Raw genomic sequence first — 20,749 nt, forward strand, 5'->3', positions numbered from 1 at the left:
AATGAATGGCTACGGGGGTCTAGTAAAAACCTAACCGCTAACGGAGCCTGTGGAGCACCAGGGTGCCCTCCACAGTATCTTGCCCTTACTGCGCTAACTGGAGCAATGGTGCAGTGGACCTTGTGTTTCTCCTAGACAATCAGCTGCCCTTCTTTAGTCTCACCTGAAGCTAAATAAGGGCGGGGTTATGATAATTTTCCACTTACACTCCCGATCAAAAGTTTGGGGTCACCCCCTCAAAAACATGTCATTTTTTTAGACCCATATCTCCACCAATTTGCGTCCGATTTCAAAACCCTAGGCTTCATTCAAAAAATAATAAGTCAAAGAAATTTTGAACATGATTTAAAAGAAACTTTTTCAAAAAATTTTGTGTGTAAACTTAACCCAAAGTTGCCAAATTTTCTAAAAAATTAATATAAACTTACGGCAGTGTCGCTGGAAATTGGGTCGACCAAATTTTAAGATGAGAGCGGTAATATAACCAATTTTCTATTAGCTTTCAACTGCTTTTTACAGAACTTAGCTAAACAATCTAGATAAAAAGTTATTAAGTAAATTAACTCCTCATGCCATCGACCAAAAGTTGGGGGTCACCCCTCAATATGATGTATCGGCCAAAAGTTTGGGGTCTCTTTCGTAAAACGTGGAAAAGTGATTTGGTGATATCTTCGTCATCTATAATTCAATTTAAATTCTTTTAGGCTCATTTCAAAGATAATTAACTAAATTTACGTTTGATGTCTTTAACTTAACGTATTTAACGATGTTTGTATATAAAAATATTATGTAAAGTTTCCACATTTCACCACACTTCAAAAAATGAAGGCAACTTTACGTTAAGTTTTAGTATGTAAATTTCAACAAATACCTATGTGTGGTTCAATGTCTATGCAGTAAGTATCATTCATTTTGTTTCAAATATGCCAAGAAGAATTAAAATTGAATGAAAGATGACAAAGATATCAACAAATCACTTTTCCATGTTTTACGATAGTGACCCCAAACTTTTGGTCGATGACATGAAGAGTTAATTCACTTAATAACTTTTTATCTAGATTTTTTAGCTAAGTTCTGTAAAAAGCAGTTGAAAGCTAATAGAAAATTTGGTCGACCCAATTCCCAGCGACACTGCCGTGAGTTTATATTCATTTTTTAGAAAATTTGACTACTTTGGGTTAAGTTTACACACATAATTTTTTGAAAAAGTTTTTTTAAATCATGTTCAAAGTTTATTTAAATTATTATCTTTTGAATGTGACCTAGGGTTTTGAAATCGGACGCAAATTGACATGTTTTTGAGGAGGTGACCCCAAACTTTTGATCGGCAGTGTATATGGTTTCGCACTATGCGATTTACACAGTGTATTCTGTGTATCCTCGCCTTTGGCGTTTTCCAATCGATACCGATCTGGTTTCATTGCTGCTGTTCTTTGTTGTGCTGTAATTGCGAAGAGTTCAATCTTGCCAAGTTTGGGTAGTGGCTACGGTTAGGAGAGCTCAGATCAATCTTTCAGCATAAAAGAACAGCAACGATCAATCTTTGCAGGCAGACTTATGTAAAATGGTACAGCCTAAGTGGCCTAGGTCCAAGAACCTTACTTTCGTAATGACAATTTCTATCTAGCAAACCTTGTGAACCCGGTGTTTGCTACTCTCAGTAAAAATGAAATGGCAAACTCGCGTGTCATGCCTCGAGCCTGTGTGCTTGCCAACAACGCAATCGTCGCTACATTCGTCTCTGAATTAACCACTAGAGATGTATGTGCTATCACAATCGATGTATCTGTTGGAAACCTCAACAGGAAATACGTTTATTGTTCGGTTTATTTACCGCATGATGAACCATCTTCTACGGATGTTTTCTAGCAAGTCATTGCAAACAGCACTTCAAAAGGCCTTCCGCTAATTGTTGGCAGTGATGCTAGTGCTCACCATATCATCTGGGGCAGCTCAGGCATCAATTTGAGAGGCTCCAGTTTGATGTAATACTTAAGTAACACAGATCTTGGATTACTTAACATAGGCAACCGCCCAACCTTTATGGTATCTGCTAGAGAGGAAGTGTTAGACATGACGCTTTGCTCTAGCAGAATTACATAGTCACGAGCTGACCAATTGGCATGTCGCATGTGTCAGATGAAGAATCTTTATCGCTACATCTTTTTTGAACACTTGAATGTTACTTCGTAAACTTTGCGTTTCAGGAACCCCCGGTCAACCAACTGGGATCTCTTTACCGATTTGGTTGAAGCCAAATTTCATGGATACTCACCATCCATTGACACTAGGGCAGTTCAGACTTCAAACATGTTTAAAATTCAAAGCTCCCATATGTTCATTACAATCCTTGGTGCAAAACTAGAGTCCTGTCAAATTTTCAGACATTTCGGTAGTGATTTAATGGTGGCCCAAGAGCAAAATAGGTTTGTATGGGATTTACTATGGAGAATTTTCAAAAAAAGTTCTATGCGTTGTAAAGCATTTACACATGGATAAAGTCATAGGGTCAAAGCCAAATTGAATTTTTCAGATCTCAATGATGAATGTTCCCGAAGACTGCAACTCATTTTGACTCACGAGACAAAAGTGATTAATCAATATTCATCCATGCATGCTTGAACAGAAGACCACAGCTCGACCGACACGCTTGACACGCAATCATAGTATGCGTGTTAGCTTCTTGCACACATTGCAGGACATCGTGTAAGAAGATACGCATACGATTGAGAATTTGTTTAATAACTTTTTTGTCGATTGTCGAAATAAGTTCTGGTCTTCGGCAACATTCATCATTGAGGTCTGAAGAATTCAATTTGACTTTGACCCAATGCCTTTATCCATGTGTGAATGCTCTACAACGGAGAGAACTTGTTTTGAAAATTCTCCATAGTAATTTTCATACAAACCTATTTTGCTTTTGGGCCACCATTTAATCACCACCGAAATGGCTTAAAATTTGACAGGACTCTAGTTTTGCACCAAAGATTGTAATGAACATATGGGAGCTTTGAATTTTTAACATGTTTGTAGTATGAACTGCCCTAATTGACACTCCAAGTGATTTAGATGATGCCGTTGTTACGACAACGGCCATAATTATGGAAATTTTTGATGAGGCTTCCCCTCTGCGGTCTGTGAAGACCACAAGATTTCTGGAACCCCTTGGTGGAACTCTGATCTGGTGAAGTTCAGGAAATAATGTAGAAAGAGTTGGAACAGACGACGTACGGCTGGATCGGAGGCTTTCCGGTCGGCTCCCAAGGCCTACCAGAAAGCTTTTCGCTCTGCTAACGATCATGCTGGAAAAAATTTGGTTCCAGTTTGAGTGAGTTAATCGGTTGAATAAAATCCTTGCGAAATCTAAAGATTTTCGAGTAAATGTACTTTGTTTGTCAATTGGCGATCTCACTTCCTCTGATGAGGAAGTTTTGGAATGTTTATTCAGTACACACTTCCCCGGATGTGTGGATATTACATCTTCGAATGAACCTGATATCTTTTTTTTTGCTTCGTCTCGGAGTATCATAACTTTAGAATCGATTGAGTGGGCACTTAATAGCTTTGTTCCTTTCAAATCTCCTGGGGCAAATGGGATTTATCCTATTTAGCTTCAGAAGGGATTTGAAAATTTCGAACATGTTTTGAAAAAAACTACATGTTTGCAGTTTTGCTACAGGGTATATTCCCAAATCCTGGCGGGATATTACTGTAAAGTTCATTCCGAAAGTGGGTCGTGCGTCGCATGAAGAAGCAAAAAGTTTCAGACCGATCAGTTTGGCCTCTTTTCTTCTGAAATGCTTAGAACGCATTGTCGATCATCACATCCAATCAGGCCAATGTGCCTCTTCATGTGAACCATTATGCTTACCAATCTGGAATGTAAACTGCGACTCTTTTACACGAAGTTGTTTGCGATATCGAGAAGGCAGTCGCTCAAAAGCAATCCTGCTTGGGTGTTTTCTTGGATATCGAGGGTGCCTTTGACAACGTGCCTTTCGATGCCAAATTGGAAGCCGCACGGGGTCATGGCATATCACCTATGATTTCCAATTGGATTCACCAAATGCTCAAAAATCGACATCTCTTCTCGACATTGCATCAAGCAGCGATTGGGAAATTGAGTGTTTGTGGATGCCCCCAATGGGGAGTCTTGTCACCGCTTTCGTGGAATCTCGTAGCAGATACGCTGTCGAGGTAACTCAATAATAGCGGCTTTCTTACTCATGGTTTTGCCGACGACTACCTAACATTGTTAGTCGGTATGTGCATCAGCACCCTTTTCGATCTGATGCAGAGCGCCCTTCAGGTAGTTGAGGGTTGGTGTCGCCAATTTGGCCCTTCGGTTAATCCGAGTAAAACATCTATTGTTCTTTTTACGGAAAGGCGAAACCGTAATGGCGTTCGACCTTTGCGTCTTTTTGATTCTGAAATCAATGTGACTGAACAGGTAAAGTACGTTGGAGTCATTCTTGATTCCAAGCTTTCCTGTGGACTCCTCATGTTGAGTTCAGAATCAAGAAAGCTTGTATGGCCTTCGGGCAATGCCGGCGAACCTTTGGTACAACTTGGGGTCTTAAACCTAAGTATATCAAATGGATTTACACAACCGTTGTTCGTCCAATATTGGCTTATGGATGTCTTGTGTGGTGGCAAAAGGGCGAAGTGAGAACGGTCCAATCAAAATTAGGCCATCTCCAAAGGATGTGCTTAATGGCGATGTCTGGAGCGTTCTCTTCAACTGCTACGGCAACGCTCGAAGTTCTCTTTGACGTTGCCACACTACTCATTCATCTCAAACAAGAAGCACTTTCTTGCACTTACCATCTACGGGTACTCGGTCTACTAGAGGTAACTCCTGTGAACCGCACATCAACACACACCTCATTGTTTCCACTTTTGGTGAATTGGAACAAAATTGTCCTTGCTCCAAGTGATCTTACAATTGCTTGTAATTTTCCATATAGGACATTTTCCACGAAATTCCCTTCCCGGGAAGAGTGGACATCTGGATATCTGGAAAGAAGTATTTCAGACGGCATCGTATGTTACACTGATGGATCCCTTCTCGAAGCTCCAGCTAGTGCTGGTGTCCACTATCGTGAGCTAAGACTACTTCAATCTTACTCACTTGGTAGGCATTGTATCGTTTTTAATGCCGAAATCGTTGCTCTTATGTGCGGAGTGCAATCAGCACTTCAGCAGCACGTAATGGGCAATATAATAAAGTTTTGTTCAGATAGCCAGGCATCTATTAAATAACCAATCTTATTCATTATGATCGACTCTTTCCCTAGATTTTAAACTGATAGTCCGAAAATCGAGTGGATCGTTTTGCACTCTATAGAATAAGATTTCATCAAAACATCCTCGCGCCCAAGCGCCCCAACATTGTCTCGCAAGATTTGAAATTAAAATAAATTAAATACCATGTTCTAGATACTATAAATTGTTTCCCGAGGTATTTGTTTGTCGTTTTTTTTCTTTCCTCTTCGCTTGAACTCGCCTCTCGGGTGTCGGGCGGGAGGTTTTCGAATATCCGAGGCCAATCTGTGTGCTCCTATAGACGTCCGTCGTCGCCACCGCCACTCAGATTCGGCGGTGAGTGATAGCCACATCACCGAAGTGAAGTTAATGTAGAAAGGCAGCAGTGCGCGCGCGGCGCAAAGATGCTCGATCAGGGTCGCTAATTGTGCGCGAAAACGAAACTCGATGTGCACTACACTAGATACTGTTCGTCTGTCACTTGCCTTTATCATGTGTTGAATTTGAAGCGGACCGGCGCCCATATGGGTGGTGGAGACGCACGGTTCGTAGCTCACTCGTCATAGCAAAAACTAGCATCTTTCATCGCCTTCGATGATGGGATGGCGTGTGCATGCGGTGCATGGTTCAGGCCATCTGATTGTCGTTGGCTGTGCAATTGTACCGAGACAAGCAGCCGATTTCGACGCTGGGTGTTAGGCACTCAGATGGTGCTGAACGGACACGAAGTATATTGTTTACCGGAGATGGACTTTGCTTGAAGGAACATATGGAAGACTTGCATCTTCCTGTTGCTGAGATTAGATTTAGAACCAGTGTGTGTAAACGTTAGCAAAAAAAATCGTAAGAAATTCATAATAAAACTCTCATAGGAAGATTCTTAAGATAACTAAGAAAGATCCATCAAGATGTCCTACATACAGTACTGGCCAAAATTATAGGCAGTGATGGTGATACGATGCATAGTTCGATATACCTTTCTTCGGGTTAGCTTAACTCAAATGCCATTATTCGAATATAAGTGTTCATTGATCACGAAATAAAATTGCATTGTTTCAAACATCAAGCAAAACTTAACGAAGGAGAAATAATTCAAATCTTGAATTTGGTCGAAAATTGTCTGGCCAAAATTATAGGCACTTTATCGACCTTCCTAAGAAAGTTTGATGTTCTATCTCAGACATTAGTAATAACATCACCAGGATCCTTCAATATTCTGTTTAGCAGAGGTTTAGTATTGTTTAGAATCGAGATCATTGGTTTGTAAGTTTAATTTTGGGTGTATTTTATCAAATGTCAATGATAGCTATCTCGAGATACTTGTGATTTCTAGTTTATAAATTTGCAGTTAATAATAAATGTCCTCCATACGTTTACAAAAGGTTTTAAGTGTAGGTTAGAGGGCAAGCCATCCAGAATATGAACTCCCAGGTATTGTAATGGGTAAGTTTTGTTGTATGGCATTGAAATTGATTAATTTTGAATTGTGAAATGAACCGTTGGCGTGTTCAAAATACCTGTAACCATCATTACGACTAAAGTTCTTATTGAGATATTTCTCGTGGACATTGGAAATGTTTCTGATATACCTAATGGAATTCAATCTATCTTTCTATGAAACCGGCAGTCCAGTTTCTATTGAAGAAATGCAGTCTCACACACTGTTAGTATCCAGTCCCACTTTCCATTATTAGTTATACAGCTACTCAAAAAAGCGGTTTTCAGTCTAAGACAACAAGTAAATTAAGAACGCCTCGAAGGGTGCCAAAAACATGCCCATTGGAGCCAAATACAACGGTACCATGCTGTATTCAGTGATTTTATCCTTTTTGAAGAAATTTACTGGAATATGGGGTGTCTGTAAGGTGGAGAGTAGAATAACGTAATATGCTATTCAGCATCCAAACACGACTGCAAGGGGCTGGGGTAGTAACAGTCTGTGGGGATGATTTTTTTTTTAAAGATATTGATCCCCTGATATCATCTGGGGGTATGCTGAATGCCAAACAATATATCAAACCTATATCTGTTGTCTAGGATAAACACTTTGATGAGAACTTCATTTATAATGATGATAACTGGTATTTTCATGAAGAGAATGCTTCATATCACAAGGTGAAATATCAATTGATTGGTTTCAAAGCCATGGAATTTCTGTCCTAGCTTGATCGTCAACTAGCCTAGACAACAATCGTATTGAGAACACTTGAAGTATATTGATCAGCAGTTGTAAAACTATCAAACTAAAAATCGCCAGGTATTCGTTGTAGCTTTCATGGATATTTGTTCAAAATTCACCAAACGCCAATGGCATAAACTTATGATCCCGATTCCAAACCGTGCTGAAAGAATATTTAAGGCTCGTGAAAGTATTATAACCTCGATGATAAAAAGTTTCTGAGATAGGACATCATACCTTCTTTAGTAGGTCAACATAGTGCCTATAATTTTGGCCAGACAGTTTTTGACCAATTTCAAGATTTTAATTAGTTTTTCTATGTTGATAATCGTTTGGAGTAAAAAACGTTGTATTGTTAATATGCAGTCAATAGACAATAATACTAAAATAATTGCATTTGAATAAAGCTATCTCAAAGGGAGATTTATCAACCTAAACATAGTATCATGAGCATTGCCTATAATTTTGGCCAGTACTGTATATATGAAACGTTGTTGAAAAACAAAACTTTTTAGTGATTTCCAACAATTCAACTTGCGAAACGTGAGTCAAGCACGCGCTGTCTAATCTTGACGTCCCTGGTTCGATTCCAAGTTGCGACGTTTTTTTATGTTCTGCATAAAAATTTCATACACATATTTCGTGCTTTTGAAACAAAAAAAAAAATCATGTTTACTTGTTGAAGTGATAAAATGTTCAAGCTGAAATTTCAGTTTTTATACTACCGCATTTTATCATTTACATATTTCTAAAACACTTGAGAAGTCCCTTACAAAACTCACAAGTTGCAGCTGAAAAATCGAAGATGATTTCCTTCTGCAATTATGTTAAGTTTCCCGAAAAAAAAACATTGGAAATTCATTGTTTTCGAGAGAGAATCCAAGTAACATTTTAAATTTTATACTGCTCTATAAGAGAAAAAATATGTACATCAAAACCTCTTGATAACCTGTTTAAAGCCTGTATCCGCAATAATCGGGACACAGAAATATGGCTGCAACTCTGCAATATATACATTAAAATTGCTCAAATTTTGCCTGATAATATATCAAGATGTGTTTATTTCACCTGCAAAATTTCAATTTAATCGGTGAAGTACCTTTTGTTGTAGCAATGAAACAGTAGAACGCGAGCAATTGAATTTTGTACAGCCCCTGGTTTAACTTGTCAGCGCTGTAACTTTTGAATTTGACAAAAGAAATGACTGAAATTTTGAACACAATCCTCTCAATATACATCCCTTGCATAGGCAAAATTTCAAAAAAATCGATGCACTATCAACAATTTTATAGCCGAAACATATATTGGGGCTAACCGTGATTTTAGACCCTCAGACAACAATTAGTGAGCACCCCTTATTGTTTCGATTGTATTGTTGAAAGTACTACACCAATAATCACCAAATTTTGCAGGAATAATATACACATAATCAACTACCTCCTGTGAAAATTTTATGAAAATTGGCAGAGACATTCAAAAGTTATGAATGGGCAAACATCGCACATGAAAAACATAAAACATTTTTACTAACACTATCCCCTATCAACACCAGTGTCTTTCAATCCAATCGATAAAAGTTGATGAAATTTTGCAAGAAAGTGTCTCTATAAGTATCATAACTGCTCACAAAATTTCATAATTATCCTCACAGAACTTTGAATTGTAGCGGAAAAGAACCATCTAGTATGCGAATGAAAATTGGTGATGATTGTACAAAATCTTAAAAACCACGTCCGTTTGTTTCTCATCCACAGTTAAAAGTAATGCATCGATTTTAATGAAATTTTGCACAAATAATAAACATACATCAAAGAGTTCTCAGTCAATTATTTGACCAATTTTACCGATTCATTACAGAGCTACAGCCGTACTTCTGTGTCCCGATTATTGCGGATACAGGCTTTAAGAGCAGCTTCCGGCTAAGGGGGCATCCATTAAGTACGTCACGGCCCTAAGGGGGAGGAGGTTTGTGAAAGTGTGACAAGAAATGCTTTAAGTATAGGAAAAACCCAAAAAAAGGGGAGGGGGGGGGGGGCTCCGTGGTCGTGCGGCTAGTGTCACCAAGCTCTTAGTCGGATTCTTAGAGGAATTCTTAGCAGAAGTTTTGGAGGAATAACTGGAGAAATTCTTTAAAAAAGTTGCTGGAGGATTTTTTGGAGAAATTCTTAGAGGAACTTGGAGCAGTTCCTGGAGAATTACCTGAAGGAATTGTCGGAGGAATCTCTAAAGTTGTCCCAGGATTATTTTCTTGTGGGATTTCGAGAGGTTTCTTGAAGAATCTCGCAGGCATTTATGAAGGAATTTCTGAAAGATTTTTGGATGAATTCTTGAAGGAATTTCATGAAAAAAAAACCTTGGAGATATTCCTGGCAAAATTCCTGAAGATATTCTTGTCAGAAGTTTTAGAGAGACCCCTGGAAAAAATTTCTTGGGGAAGGTAGTGTAGGATTTTTTGGAGCAATTCCTGGAGGGCTTTTTGGAAAAGTTCTAGGCATATGTCTTGGAGGAATTCCTGGATGAATTCTTAGAAAAAATCCTTGAGGAATTCGTCGAAGACTTCCTGGTGGAATTTCAAGGAGAATTTATTAAGGAACTCTTGAAAGAGTTCCTAGAGGAATTCCTGAAGGAGCTCCTGGAAGAATTCCGTGAGGAATTTTTGGCGTAATTCCTTAGCAATTTTCGGAGAAATTTCAGAGGAAATCCCTGAAGGAACTTTCGGAAGAATTCATAGAGTAATTCCAGGAGTATTTTCTTAAGGAATTACTAGAGGTTTCCTTAAGGACCCTGGGGGTAATCATAAAGAGTTTCTAAAGGAATTCTTAAAAAAAACCTGAAAAATCCCTGGAGGAATTCCTGGAAGAAATCTTCGATGAATTCTTGAAGAAGTTCTTGAAGGATTTCCTGAAATAATTTCTGTTGGAATTCCTTGAAAAAATCCTTCGCGAATTCATGGAGGAATTTCGGGAGAAATGCCTGAAAGTAATCTTGGATGAATATCTGGAATATTTTTTGGAAAAAATTCTGGACGATTTCCTGCAGGTTTCTGGAGAAATTCATTGAGGAATTTCTGGAGAAATTTCTTGAGAGCTTCTTCAAAAAAATCATAGAGGAATTCTTGTAGAATTTCTGGAGAAACGCTTGGAAGAATTCCTGGAGGAATGCTCGGAGAATTTCTTGACAGAAGTCTATGAGGAATTCCTGGAGAAATACTTAGAGGGATTCTTTGAGGAATTCTTGGCAGAATTTTAAGAGTAATATCAGGAGCGACTTTTGAATTTCTGGTGGAATTCTTGGAAAAATTTCTAGAAGGATTCTTGTAGGAATTTCTGGTATAATTCTTGGAGGAACTCTTGGATAAATTTTCGAGGAAATTCTTGAAAAATGCCAGGATCAATTGGCATGATTCATTGGCATGATGATTGGGATTTATTGGCAGAAATTCTTGGAGGAATACCTAGAAGAATCTACGAGGAATTCTTGGCGAAAATCTTGGAGGAATTCCTGAAGGATTATTTTGGAGGAGCTACATCGATATAGTAAAGAGATTCATGAGTAGAGCTTGTGGATCTTGAAGATCTGAAACCAGAATAGTTTGAATGACCTAGATCACCATGTGGATGTTACTAAGCTATTATAACTGCACTATGAGGCTCTAACAGTAGCGTAGATTATATTCCGCTACAATAAAATATCCTTAGATTTACAGATATTGAGACCCATACTTCAAAATACGTTGGATCTATTTGTTTGCCAGTGGATACCCAAATAGCAACACATAGAGATAGTCGTAATATAATGAGGTGCAACAGACACAATCGTGAAATAATTATGCCGATAGAGTGAACAGAAACAAGAGTAGAGCCTGAAGACCTTGAAGGTCCTAATTCCAGAATAGTTTGTAAAGCCTGGAATATCCCATGAATGCATCAAAAGCATTATAGTTGTGCAATGAGTCTTCATCAGCAGTATAGACTGCATTCCAGTGATTCCACGAATATTTTTTACAATTTAAGCATGATACAGGATGTAGATATCGTAACCCAAACTTCAAAGTGTTTTGGAGGCCATTTGTATATCACAGAATGTCCAACTACCACAATATTGAATTGCTTGTAACATTGCGAGGTCTAATGGACATCAACGTGACTATTTCTTGAACAGAGTGAACACAAATGACGGTAGATGTTGTAGTTCTTAAGAAAATGAATTCCAGAGTAGTTTGGATGATCTAGATTACCCAACTCATGTGCCATTAATTTTCTAGGAGTGCTTTGGGGCTTTTTGAGTAGCGTAGACTATGTTCTGTGATGATTCATCGTGTATCAAATTTGGTTTAGAATGTTGTATTTGTGACGTCGGAGTACTTTGGAGGCCTTGGAATAGATCTGGGATCAAAACTTCAACATACTATGATGGGTAGTAATACATAGCATGTCAAGGATCAGTAAAAACTATTGATGATAAGCAAAACGATGAAATTTGAGCAAAAACATATAGAATTCATAAAAATACAAAAAAACACGTATTTTCGGTTACCATTTCTTAGCACTACTATTCCCCTTGACTATAAAAAGAACTCCGGGGAAAAATGTTTTAAAACAAAGAAGATATTGCATTTCTGCCAAAAGTAGATCGTCCCGGGTGTTTACATTCCTCCCATCCCGATTCAAAATCTCATATAAGTCGTCTGCATGTTGATGTCTCTGTTGGGGAACGGACTGCTTGACTTCTACATGATAATTGCCCTAAATGGCCTGAATATAGGCAATCCAAAATTGACTACTCACGAACCTATTTTATTCCGGAGCACTGCAAATGCTCAAATGACGAACAGGGATACATTTAAAACAAGATGTTTTCGTACATTTCCTTTTTTTATAACAAAAATTAAAACAAACGAAATAAAATCCGTAATAACCGCAAGTAGGAAGCGATCATTTCCAAGTAGTATTTTAGATGTTATTATGCTCTGTGGCTGATGCGCATTCAATTTTACCGTAAATATTTTGATTGTAAAAGCAAAAAGAATGCGACTCGAAAATGGTGAATATGGCGACATCCATAAGTCTAGTCTAGTCTAGTCTAGTCTACACATACACAGCCATTCATTGAAAGAATCCTGGAAAATGATAGAATCGACAATTTCCATAATTTTTCTTGTCATTATCAATGCTTGCAGCACATCTGTGATGCAGTACAAGAATTGAAGCGGCCAGGCCTACTGTGCAGCGTTTTGTTGCGGATATTGAAGCCACTATAATGCTAAAGAACGGGGACATCACGTACCAACCGCTCAGCATAGTATGTAAGTATAAATGTGAAGTAAATACGTTGGGAGTGACATCGCTAAGAAAGTTTATGTCACTCCGTCGATGCTCTTCTTCGTTCTGGGACGGGACAATAATATAATATAATATGGCGACATCCATAAGTAGCGAAAAACGAAGGTAAGCAAGATGGTCACTAACCATTAGCCAGTGTTGTTATAACTTCTGCCTTGCCACCAATAGATGTCGTTACTATCTATCGAATGGATCACCATTTGTTGAGAGTTCTGGCAGCTTCATTGCTAGTTTAAAATGGTAACAAATTTTCTATATTGAAGAGTTTTGTTTACAATTCTGAGTTTATGGATAGCCTAAAAATGCTATGAAACCTTTCATCAATGGTGTTGATAGAAGCAGTTATAAAATTGTGAGTTGTGGCTACTGCTGCAATAAAGCCTTATTAATAAATCCTTCATAACAAATCAGCAATGGAAATGTTTCTTGGGATGTGAAGTGCCACTGGAGAAGCGACCTGCCACACAAAATATTTTTTTTACATTAATTTTGAACAAAACCTGTCAGAAATCGATTACAGATGCATGCTTATTTTAAACAAAGATTCCATTTATTTCAATCCTGACATTTTATTTGTTTCAAACCGTTTTATATTTGTTACCAGAACAAATAGTTTTACCAAAAATGACATGAGACAAAATCAAAATTTGTGTCAGCCTTAATGACAAATGTTCAATGTTTACTTCAGTAATGTTTATTTTCTCAACTTTATGTATTTTGTTCCAGCTTTTAGATGTTTTAATTTAATATATACCATTTATCAATTTGCCCGTGGCAATTAACTCTCTATATGTCCGATATGTTGTTACCAGTTATCAGCTGATACAGTTGCTAATGTATCAAACTTCGTAGGATCCACATTCCTCGCTCATGGCAAATGACCGTTGTAATTAAAAACTAACAAATCCATCAACACAAACTCCTCCTATTCACAGTCCATTAGCACGCCGGCGCGGCATTCATTAATCATAGAAACATATCCATTACGGAAAACAACTTTTCTGGCTAAACGTCAAAACATGACCTAGCAGCTCTCATCTGGCCCGATCCTCGATTTCCTCACACGAATTCTCTACACCAGAAAGAACCGCTAATTCGCTAAATGTCGCTAACCCACGATCAACGTCTGCTCTTTCACTCCACCACCACAGCTCTCTTCACCGAAACTCGTCCACTCGATCCCATACAAATTACTGCCCGCGCACATCAAGGAAGTTCAAATCAACGGCCGACACTTGCTAAGACCCCAACAGAAAAACGAAAACACGAGATCGACCCGCAACCCGCAACCCGCCGTTGTCGTCGGCGGCGTCGGCCGGGCGGCGGCGACGGGTGGACGAAAAATAGAAAACTAATTGAACACTTTTTCTTCACTCGGGCTCGGAGTAGATCGGAGACTTGCAACTCTGTTTTCTTCGGCTTGATCGAGGCTGTTGTTGTTTTCTTCTCGATTGCACTTTTCGATTTTTTCGCTTCTAGCAATTGTACGACGGCCCCCGCACACACTGATCAATCACTCTTATGTAAGTGGGAATTATTCAATCACTTTTAGATGATTTTTTTCTTCGCTGAAAATCTTGGAATTTTTGAAGAAGAATTTCTTCCACTGCAACTCGTTTGAGTTACTCTTATCCCACTCAATGTAGCACGTGTTTCTGTGTCAACACCTTGTCACTTTTTCGTGATCTTCTTCATGTAAGGACCACATTCCATTCCAGAAAAATCACTCTTCGTTCCGTTTAGACACAGATTTCCCCCAAAAAGCACGTGACCTTCGCGAATAGCACAAGTCCAGAGTATCACATTCCTCGGGCACTTCCGGTTCACGCTTCAACAAGTGGCCAAATTTCACGCCGCGAGACTACCCGTCAAACCGCCATCATAAAAGAAAATTCAAATGGGAATCCTTCCTGCTGATCTTCAGCTGCTGAAAACTTACTTTTCTATTCGAAAGCTCGACTGAAACTGAACCGTTCTGGCTGGCTAGCTGGCCGACGTCCGAGGATCACCGTCTTCGTTCGATGTCGTCGTCGTCGGCGTTGGTCGTCCACTCCTGAGAGTGAATCTCAAGAAACCAAAAGAAAATAAACGAAAAAAAAAATCCAACCGAAAAGATCATGATCACCGGCGACCAGGGCTCGACCAACGCATTGGCGACGACGACGAGAGAGAGCGAGCATGTTGATAGCGCGAAAACCCAACCATCCGGTCTCCCGACCTTCCTCACCATTTTCCCGAGCCCCACCGGTACCGCCCTAGATCTACAGAGAAACAAGTGCGGGGAAAATGCCGGTCGGTGGTCGACGACGCCGCCGTCGAGCCACATGAAATGGTATATTTTTAATTATATTTATCTGTTGTGTGTATGATGCTTTGCCACTTGAAGACAAGTGTCCTGACCCTACCCCAGATCGAATTTCCCACTGTTGGCTGCTGCTGGCTGGCTGGTTGGCCGTCTCTTTGAAAACAACAGGCCCAGGCCCACTGAGTGGGAGTTGGTTTTCGGTTTTCTTTTGTTCGTACGGTTGTTGTCGATTTTGTCGGCTGATGATTGATTACGATCGTTTGTCATGCCACCCGAAATCCGATGAGAGATCGTTCGGATAATTTTCGCCACTCTACTTTAAAACCAATATTCAGAACTCAATATGAGCATAAGTTCAAAATTCCTTCGTCGTAGACAGATTACCTTGGTTCATCCCTTGACAAATCCGCATCTTTATCAACAATAGTACGCCATCCACGGTCGCGCCCAATGCTCGCCAAATCACGCTCCACCTGGTCCGCCCATCGTGCTCTCTGCGCCCACGCCTTCTTGTGCCAACCGCATCAGTTGCAAACACCAGCTTTGCAGGGTTGTTGTCCGGCATTCTTGCAACATGCCCTGCCCACCGTATCCTTCCGGCTTTGACCACCTTCTGGATGCTGGGTTCGCCATAAAGTGCAGCGAGCTCGTGGTTCATCCTTCTCCGCCACACACCGTTCTCCTGCACACCGCCAAAGATCGTCCTTAGCACGCATCGCTCGAAAACTCCGAGTACTTTCAGGTCCTCCTTGGGCATGGTCCATGTCTCGTGCCCGTAGAGGACCACCGGTCTTATTAGCGTTTTGTACATGGTGCATTTGGTGCGTGGGTGAATTTTTTTTCGATCGCAGTTTCTTCTGGAGCCCGTAGAGCCACGTTGTTGTCAGCCGTCAGTAAGGAGCCGAGGTAGACGAATTCCTCCACCACCTCGAAAGTATCTCCGTCTATCGTAACATTAGTACCTACCCAGACGGATCCGGTTGTGTTCGGTTCCGCCTACTAGCATGTTCTTTGTTTTGAGGCATTCACCATCAGTCCGACCTTTGCTGCTTCGCGTTTCAGGCGGGTGTACAGTAGGCTGCGGCTTATTTTTCAAAAGTTGTTGAAACCTGGAATGGATTACTGCACGAATTTATTCTGGCCTGCTTACTCTCACACGAAATTTGACGTTTGAGCGGAGTCGGCTATGGCGAATAATCGTATAGGGCACTGCATGAAATTCTCTCTTTCTCTTTCACTCTTACAGAAATTTAGTAAACAACAAGGCCAAGAAACGTCAAAATCCCATACAAAATCAAAACAATGCACTGCCCTATAGCCATAATTGGTACACTTACCCTACATGAAATGTAAAAATGTGGAATACAATATAGGGTGCCTGTACCAGTTATCGCACTACCTAAGAAAAACTATTTCTACAAAAATAAGAAGAAGACCGACGAATGTAAACAATACAGTATGCGGCAGGAAAAAATGCGAAAGTGTTTTTCAACTTCAAACCTCATTTTCGTCCATTTGACATTAACCAATCTATGTTTCAACGTTCCATGATCTATAATAGGCTAGTTTTCTAAAAAGTTAATTAAAAAATTTCCCATTTTGGTCACTAACCTTTACAGGGCCGCGCCTGAAGATGAAGACAACCAGAATTTTCAAACCGCAGAAAATCGCACAAGTCGCTAAATTTCGCATCTGATAAAACAAAATTTTTGATTTTCTTTACAATACCATCAAATATATGTACTTATTTCATCTGGTATGTGAAACTACATGGCTCTGGATCAGTGTGGTCTGGTTGTTCATCGAATTTGAGCTAATTTTGATACTGTTATAGTCATTTTGTTTAATGACCATTGGGCGCGCAGTTTATTGATATCCGCTTATTAGGCCTACATTATCACATGTTCAACATCAAATATGTTCATTTTTATTTTTCAGTGCTAGAATATAGACATTGACTGATACACTGTCATGAAAAAATAGTCATATATATCCCATATTTAGCGTGTAATAGTGCCTTGAACTTTTCGCATTTTTTCCTGCCGCACCCTGTAAGTCAAATGATAGATTAGTTTTCATACTTTACAGGAAAAATTCAAAACCGGAACCAAAACAACTTTTAATATTTATTACGGCGTGTGCCAATGATAGGAACCCTGTACCAGTTATGGACACATTTGTTAATTTGGGTTCCACTTCGCACTATTTACATGCATTCCTCATGGGATTTGCCATAACTGGTACACTATGGCGAAATAGGGTGCAAGGAGGCCGAAAAGTTAAGGAAAATGATTTATTTCTATCATAATTGGAGCAAAATGTGAATTATGAATGATTGCAATCATCTTTTGTGATCGTGATGTGTTGTTCACGAAATTTTTCTTGATGATTTGTATCTTTAAAGGTTGAAAATCAGCTATGGCGAATCTGAGGTACTATAGCCATAACTGGTACACTGAGCCTACTGTACCGTGAAAACAATTGGTTAAAATCATCGAAAACTTCAGGGCAATGAGGGCGTCAACTATTTGGATATATGTGCAAGAGTGGAACCTAGATGTTGAGGTTTTATGGCAATAATAGCTTCATTCACGGGTTATAAACGGTGAGATAAGTAATATTAATACATGATCATAGGTCCTTTGACTGATGCCAATAAACCCTAGTAGGATATTGAGCTCAATATAACCCAGACAGGCTCGCCGAACGTGCACTACGCCATTGTGGTGTGTTTAGCGTAACATTTTAGTATGGTTAGGCTGAATGATGATCAGTAGACCGAATGGACATTGACCTAGTGTCTTTAGCTAATTGATACCTTTTTATAATAAATTTCCCCTCGTTCAAACATAGACTGTTCTTTCAAGTTGAGCTGTGGAATTTGACTGCTGGTATATTTATTATGTATGTTTTGTTATTTGGTGTCAAACTGATCTAGTGTCTATGGACGATATAGTAAAAATATCCATTACAGTCAGGTTTTTTTACGCGGTTTTCATTTACGCGGGCGCGTAAATGAAAACTCCACACACAAAAAAAATTTCATCGTCTTATTTTTGCATGATTCGTCGAGAAATGGTGAGACTTTTTTTACGCGGTTTTTTGAATTTTGAACTGAGTTTTTTTTACGCGGTACGTATCACCCGCGTAAAAAAACCTGACTGTTTTAGAGATTCACCCTTCTTTCTACATATACGGTTCTTTCAAAATATTCTATCAAAAACAGTCGACAGTCTAACTGTACTAATATTTTCTGCAAGAAAAAAAAACATTCCAAATATAATTTCAGTCAAGTTTGACTATTATCCATCGATTAACAAAAAATACATAGGGAAGTGGAACCATCTCAACAGGGCTTCTATTCCTATATTATACAATTTCTGTATCGAATGTGTTACAGCTAGCTTACAACTTTTATTCCGATAATAATCGTTAGCAGATTACCTGAACCCCGATGAATCACTTTAAAGGTATTGTATGTTTTAAGGGCGTTTTCAGCGATTGAATATTCAACAATACTCGAAAGAACAGCATATGAATCAAAGAAGAGATAATCTCAGATGAGTGTGTGCTAAGTTGAAATCCCTATCATTCTCAATCACAACCAATGAAAAGAACGACCTTTGTTCAGAAGAAGAGCAAACGCCATTCAAACATCCTTATTATTATTTTGTCTTGAAGAATGGCTCAAGGAAAAATCGTGGGTGCGTATAGTACCAATAATGTGTGTAATTTTTGCCAGATGCGTCTCATGCAAGCTTATACGTGTTCCATGCACTTGATATCTCAATCAATTCGACAATTATGTCTAAGCGAGAAACTCCAAGGTGGTTATAAATCATTGAGCAGTCCTTCTAATGCCTGAATGAAAATCGGTCAAAAATTGACAAAATTATGGCACTTGAAGTGAAAACACCTTTTTATTACTCGAAAATTCAGCTTTGAGGCGATTGCGTCACCTCTAAATCACAATATGTTTGACTCAAACTCAGAGGTTTCTCAATTTATGTCGTTGGAATCCAGAAGCGGTCAGGAATTCCAGGTTTCAACAACTTTTGAAAAAAATAAGCCGCAGCCTAGTGTACACCTCTGCCACCGTTGCAAATGTTGTGGCGGAAAGGCATCGTACACAAATTACGTAACGATATAGGGGGAGGGGGAGTCGAGCTTAGCGTTACGATCCATACAAAACATTTTTGGCTTTTCATACAAAAAGCGTTACATGGGGGAGGGAGGGGGTCTGAAATGGCCAATTTTTGCGTTACGTAATTAATGTACCATGCCTAATGTCCATGTCGTCCGCAAAGCACACAAATTGACCGGATTTTATGAAAATCGTTCCCCGGCTGATGAGCCCGGCTTGAGCTTGAGTCCGCTTTCCGAGCGATATTGAAGAGTAGGCATGAGAGTCCATCACCTTGTCGCAGTCCCCGGTGAGATTCGAATGAACTGGATAGTTCACCCGAAACCCTTACGCAGTTTTGCACACCGTCCATCGTTGCTTTAATCAGTCTAGTCAGCTTCCCAGGAAAGCCATTTTCGTCCATGACTTTCCATAGCTCTGTCGTATGCCGTTTTGAAATCGATGAACATGCTTTCATGATGCTGCTTTGGGACCTGGTATTCACGGCATTTCTGGAGGATTTTCCATACGGTGAAGATCTGATCCATTGCCGACCGGCCGTCGATGAAACCAGCTTGATAACTTTCGTTTTAGGTGAAAGACAACGAAAGATGATCTGGGATAGCACTTTGTAGGAAGCAGTGAATCAAAATTCAACCATCACGCAACAATAACGACAATGTCGCAACCTCAATTTGTTGCGACATTCTACCCCATGTGACATAGGTTTGTCCCAACTTGAACAGAATAGGACAAAGATCGTGCATCACGAGTTTAGAGATTTTTAAGGCTTGCATAGTGATTTTCGAGCGGTAACATCGAGTCGGTAAACACTGCAACGCTGCTGAAGATGTATCATCAAAAAAGTTCGGTTTAGGTTTGGTCATAATTGATTATTCACGAGTTGAAAAGTACGCAACAAATTGAGCTTCCGTTTTGTCTGCAACAACAATTTTCGAGATCGTGTCATTATCTGTTACCAGTTGGGATAAACAGTAATCGCCGCGTTTTCTTTGTTGCATGTTTCATAACAACCGGATAACATACTGTGTTATCTGATATCAAAAATAATTGGCTAAATTTGTTCTCATTGTGAATAAGCAGGCAACATAACAAACTATCAACCAAGTATACCCTTGATACCAATAAAATATCTCATTATGTTATCATCATAGGCACCGTGATAACAACTTCTGTAAATCAATAAATTTAACTCAATTGAAAACTCATTTTGTTATCATAAACATATTTGCAACAGTCATTGATAACTAACTTCCGTTGTTGGTGTCGACGATGATGCTCCCAGTTTAACAGGTAATGATAGCATGAACTATCAAGTTGATAACACATAATCGTAATATGAGTTCTAGAGCGAACATTAGTTATCAGTTTGTTACTGGTCAGTTATTGTACTTTGCTCGGGTTGTGCCTCTTTTGTCTGACAATTCTATTCACTGCTGGGAAGCATTCAAAATAGTGATCGCTCTGAAGTTCTCACATTCCAAATGGTCGTCTTTCTTGTGAATGGGACAGAT

General features: G+C 39.3%; 1 protein-coding gene across 4 annotated transcripts in view; it reads right to left on the reverse strand.

Moving 5' to 3' along the window:
- The window catches only part of LOC109623145 (obscurin), a 191,007-nt gene extending 176,206 nt beyond the window's left edge, over window positions 1-14,801 (reverse strand). For 2 of the 4 annotated variants that reach the window (XM_029870612.2, XM_029870611.2), the window contains exon 1: window positions 14,726-14,801. The gene's annotated coding sequence lies outside the window, so the exon portion shown is untranslated. The remainder of the gene's footprint in view (window positions 1-14,725) is intronic. The other 2 variants (XM_029870613.2, XM_020077630.3) reach the window with 2 other exon arrangements.
- Between the last annotated feature and the right edge of the window lie 5,948 nt (window positions 14,802-20,749).

This window comes from Aedes albopictus, chromosome 2, assembly GCF_035046485.1.
Source record: "Aedes albopictus strain Foshan chromosome 2, AalbF5, whole genome shotgun sequence".
Lineage (NCBI taxonomy): Eukaryota > Metazoa > Arthropoda > Insecta > Diptera > Culicidae > Aedes > Aedes albopictus.